The sequence below is a fragment of the Schistocerca serialis genome, unplaced genomic scaffold, assembly GCF_023864345.2.
Source record: "Schistocerca serialis cubense isolate TAMUIC-IGC-003099 unplaced genomic scaffold, iqSchSeri2.2 HiC_scaffold_1016, whole genome shotgun sequence".
NCBI classification, from domain to species: domain Eukaryota; kingdom Metazoa; phylum Arthropoda; class Insecta; order Orthoptera; family Acrididae; genus Schistocerca; species Schistocerca serialis.
In genome coordinates this window covers 2501-7500 of record NW_026047202.1, presented here as the reverse complement: position 1 = coordinate 7500, position 5000 = coordinate 2501, and positions in this window count along the sequence as shown.

The window sequence follows — 5000 nt, the reverse complement described above, 5'->3', positions numbered from 1 at the left end:
TGGGTGCCGAAGCGAACTCTCCCAGCACAGCGCACGCGCCAACACGTCCGCACAGCTGCGATACAAACCACCTGCGAGAACCGCTGGGGCGACCGAGCAGCAGACGGCGTCGCGGCGCCGAGCGCCGGGCGGCGGCGCATCCTCAGCGCACAAAGTCCTCAATCGGACCAGCACACTGCAGATGGCCACCGCGCTTCGCACCGGGCCCGCGAGGACCTACTTTGGCCGCAAGGCGCCGCGAGCAGGGGGCGCCGGCGCGCAGCTGCGCCGCCTGCCGCGTCCGTCGGCCGGCGCGCCTGCCACCGGCCGCCCCCACCAGCCGGCTGTAGCGCGTGCGCCCACGCACCGCGCTGCCAGCACGCCGGGCGGCCCCCCCTCACCGGCCGGGGACGGTCCCACCCAGCCACCGCCGCGTATCGCCTCACACCCAGATCCCCTTTCACGTTCGTGGGCATGGTGGGTCCCCTTTCACGTTCGTGGGCATGGTGGGTATCCCTGAAACAACCGGTTAATAGCTCGACCGATCGTCGCCAACACTGATTCACCTCTAGCGAGAACAACCGCACCACAACGGGTTACCGGTTGTTCATTTGCGTAACGTCACCAGCAAACGTACACGTCCATCGCCATTTGCAACGAGTATTGCATGCCTGTGTCAGGTGTCACAACACACTACGTCTGCCCACATAGACGCAACAACATGTGCACGCCTAGAGAACACGTGGAAGGTAGACCCCGTACGTATGCGGTGTCCATTGCGCGAACGACTGTCAGCCCGCCTCTGCAGCATGTCGCAGATGTGGAACGCGGTGCAACATGCTATCACGGTGTGTGAGAAGAGACGACTACGTCCGAATACACGCTCCACTACATCAACAGACTGCTCATGCTGATCGCCATCCAGGGCGTCCGTTCCTCCCACACGTCTGTATGGCGTACCACACTGCAATCCAGCTCTTATAGGGAGACGACACGTAGCTGCGTGCACAATATTTGGACTGTATGGTCCGCCGTTGCTAGGCGCTGTCGTCATACGGTCACATGGGCCACGATGTATCATTCAGTACATACGGAGCAATGTGCAGTACAGTTTGTGGGTTTTGCGTACATCGGCGGACAGGTGACAGGCCGTACCACAACGTAGGCTGAGTACGTCGGCATGCGAAGGGCATTGAACATGCAAACTTCTCACCGACCAGCTTGCGAAGGCAGGGGGGAAGGGGGGGGGGCATGTACGTCCTGCTGCTATCCACACTACAGTGTATAGCAGGAGCATGTGGAAAGTCAGCAACACCTGCAAGGTGTTTAACATGACGCGATACACAGGGGACCGGGCAGTGCGAGTAGCGAACTATATTGCGAGGGTTGCGGTTAGGCAACACTACACTACTTTAACGGGTTGCATAACAATTACAGAGCAGGTTCAGCGACAACGTGCGTCAGGTTAAGGCGCAATATAGTTTAGGTTACGGCGCACTTTAGGTTAGGTTAAGGCACATTATAGGTTAGGTTAAGGCACAACATGGGTTACGTTAAGGCACAACATGGGTTACGTTAAGGCACAACATGGGTTACGTTAAGGCACAACATGGGTTACGTTAAGGCACAACATGGGTTAGGTTAAGGCACAACATGGGTTAGGTTAAGGCACAACATGGGTTAGGTTAAGGCACAACATGGGTTAGGTTAAGGCACAACATGGGTTAGGTTAAGGCACAACATGGGTTAGGTTAAGGCACAACATGGGTTAGGTTAAGGCACAACATGGGTTAGGTTAAGGCACAACATGGGTTAGGTTAAGGCACAACATGGGTTAGGTTAAGGCACAACATGGGTTAGGTTAAGGCACAACATGGGTTAGGTTAAGGCACAACATGGGTTAGGTTAAGGCACAACATGGGTTAGGTTAAGGCACAACATGGGTTAGGTTAAGGCACAACATGGGTTAGGTTAAGGCACAACATGGGTTAGGTTAAGGCACAACATGGGTTAGGTTAAGGCACAACATGGGTTAGGTTAAGGCACAACATGGGTTAGGTTAAGGCACAACATGGGTTAGGTTAAGGCACAACATGGGTTAGGTTAAGGCACAACATGGGTTAGGTTAAGGCACAACATGGGTTAGGTTAAGGCACAACATGGGTTAGGTTAAGGCACAACATGGGTTAGGTTAAGGCACAACATGGGTTAGGTTAAGGCACAACATGGGTTAGGTTAAGGCACAACATGGGTTAGGTTAAGGCACAACATGGGTTAGGTTAAGGCACAACATGGGTTAGGTTAAGGCACAACATGGGTTAGGTTAAGGCACAACATGGGTTAGGTTAAGGCACACCATGGGTTAGGTTAAGGCACACCATGGGTTAGGTTAAGGCACACCATGGGTTAGGTTAAGGCACACCATGGGTTAGGTTAAGGCACAACATGGGTTAGGTTAAGGCACAACATGGGTTAGGTTAAGGCACAACATGGGTTAGGTTAAGGCACAACATGGGTTAGGTTAAGGCACAACGTAGGTTAGGTTAAGGCGCAACGTAGGTTAGGTTAAGGCACAACGTGGGTTAGGTTAAGGCACAACGTGGGTTAGGTTAAGGCACAACGTGGGTTAGGTTAAGGCACAACGTGGGTTAGGTTAAGGCACAACATGGGTTAGGTTAAGGCACAACATGGGTTAGGTTAAGGCACAACATGGGTTAGGTTAAGGCACAACATGGGTTAGGTTAAGGCACAACATGGGTTAGGTTAAGGCACAACATGGGTTAGGTTAAGGCACAACATGGGTTAGGTTAAGGCACAACATGGGTTAGGTTAAGGCACAACATGGGTTAGGTTAAGGCACAACATGGGTTAGGTTAAGGCACAACGTAGGTTAGGTTAAGGCACAACGTGGGTTAGGTTAAGGCACAACATGGGTTAGGTTAAGGCACAACATGGGTTAGGTTAAGGCACAACATGGGTTAGGTTAAGGCACAACATGGGTTAGGTTAAGGCACAACATGGGTTAGGTTAAGGCACAACATGGGTTAGGTTACGGCACAACATGGGTTACGTTACGGCACAACATGGGTTACGTTACGGCACAACATGGGTTACGTTACGGCACAACATGGGTTACGTTACGGCACAACATGGGTTACGTTACGGCACAACATGGGTTACGTTACGGCACAACATGGGTTACGTTACGGCACAAATTAGGTTAGGTTACGGCACAAATTAGGTTAGGTTAAGGCACAAATTAGGTTAGGTTAAGGCACAAATTAGGTTAGGTTAAGGCACAAATTAGGTTAGGTTAAGGCACAAATTAGGTTAGGTTAAGGCACAAATTAGGTTAGGTTAAGGCACAAATTAGGTTAGGTTAAGGCACAAATTAGGTTAGGTTAAGGCACAAATTAGGTTAGGTTAAGGCACGATATAGGTTAGGTTAAGGCACGATATAGGTTAGGTTAAGGCACGATATAGGTTAGGTTAAGGCACGATATAGGTTAGGTTAAGGCACGATATAGGTTAGGTTAAGGCACGATATAGGTTAGGTTAAGGCACGATATAGGTTAGGTTAAGGCACGATATAGGTTAGGTTAAGGCACGATATAGGTTAGGTTAAGGTACGATATAGGTTAGGTTAAGGTACGATATAGGTTAGGTTAAGGTACGATATAGGTTAGGTTAAGGTACGATATAGGTTAGGTTAAGGTACGATATAGGTTAGGTTAAGGTACGATATAGGTTAGGTTAAGGTACGATATAGGTTAGGTTAAGGTACGATATAGGTTAGGTTAAGGTACGATATAGGTTAGGTTAAGGTACGATATAGGTTAGGTTAAGGTACGATATAGCGTAGGTTCAGATACACATTGTTGTAGGGAAAGGTGTATTGGGGGGGGGGGCGGCAGGTTCGTTGATAGTGATTATCGTAATTGGATGCCTGCGGTATTATCCGATTTGTCACGTCAGGATGCACTTTTGGCTCATGACAGGCGGCGCTCCGATTCCATGGTTGTGGCAGATCTGTGTCTTTCATTCCTGCCATTGTTTGTGTGCTGTGACAGGAGGCAGTATTGTGATGTTGGGTGCACCACTGTGTAGGACATGTGTGGGTGTTCGTGGCTTAGCTGAGCAATGTGCGGATGTCGGAAGGGTGGGATATTGTGTTTTCTGGGTGGACCTCCCGGTCTGGTAATGATAGTGTGGATTGTGTCATGTGGCGGAGAGGATGCACTGGATGTTCTTCCATGCTGGTGGTTAGATATTGTGTGTGATAAGAGAGTAGTGTGTGATAAGAGTGTCTGGCTGACGTGTGGTTCTCATTGTGTGCAGAGTCTTTCAGCATGTATAGGGACGGTTGTATATATTATCTGTATTCTGATGGCTCTGCATCTATTACTAATCAGTGCCGTGTATACGGTTACTCTAGTTCCAGTCGAAACTGTTCTATCTCTGTACATTAGTGACACTGCGGCTCCACTATGTTGCCGCCCCTGTCGGCCGTTTCCCCCAGTGTATGGCTAATGATTATCAGCAATCAGTCTATTAGTCAATACCGGTAGTGTGACGACGTCAAATGTCCGGGATGGGGGAAGCTACACCCTTCCCGTGGGTCAGGGCCTAGAAAGACTCTTCCCACGCAGGAGACTCGGACTGTCGTTACTCTTCCGAGACATATATGTGCCCAGCGTTTTTTTGCGGCTGCGAGTGCAACGCCAGGAGGCTCGGACTGTCGTTACTCTTCCGAGATATATATTTGCCCAGCGTTTTTTGCGACTGCGAGTGCAACGCCCACGGGTGCCGACATGGATGGGGCGCTTCCTAGCTGATGGCTCAGCATGAGAATCCGTACAGTGAGCAATGCGATCGCGTCTGTAGCTTGTACGTGGTACAGCTCGCAGCTCATGAATAGGGACAGCGGGAATGTCGCATATTGGAAATATCTCTTCATGAAACGCATGTTATAGGTGTGAATTGCACCTTACGAGTGCGGGAAACGTCCGCCGTTCATCCGC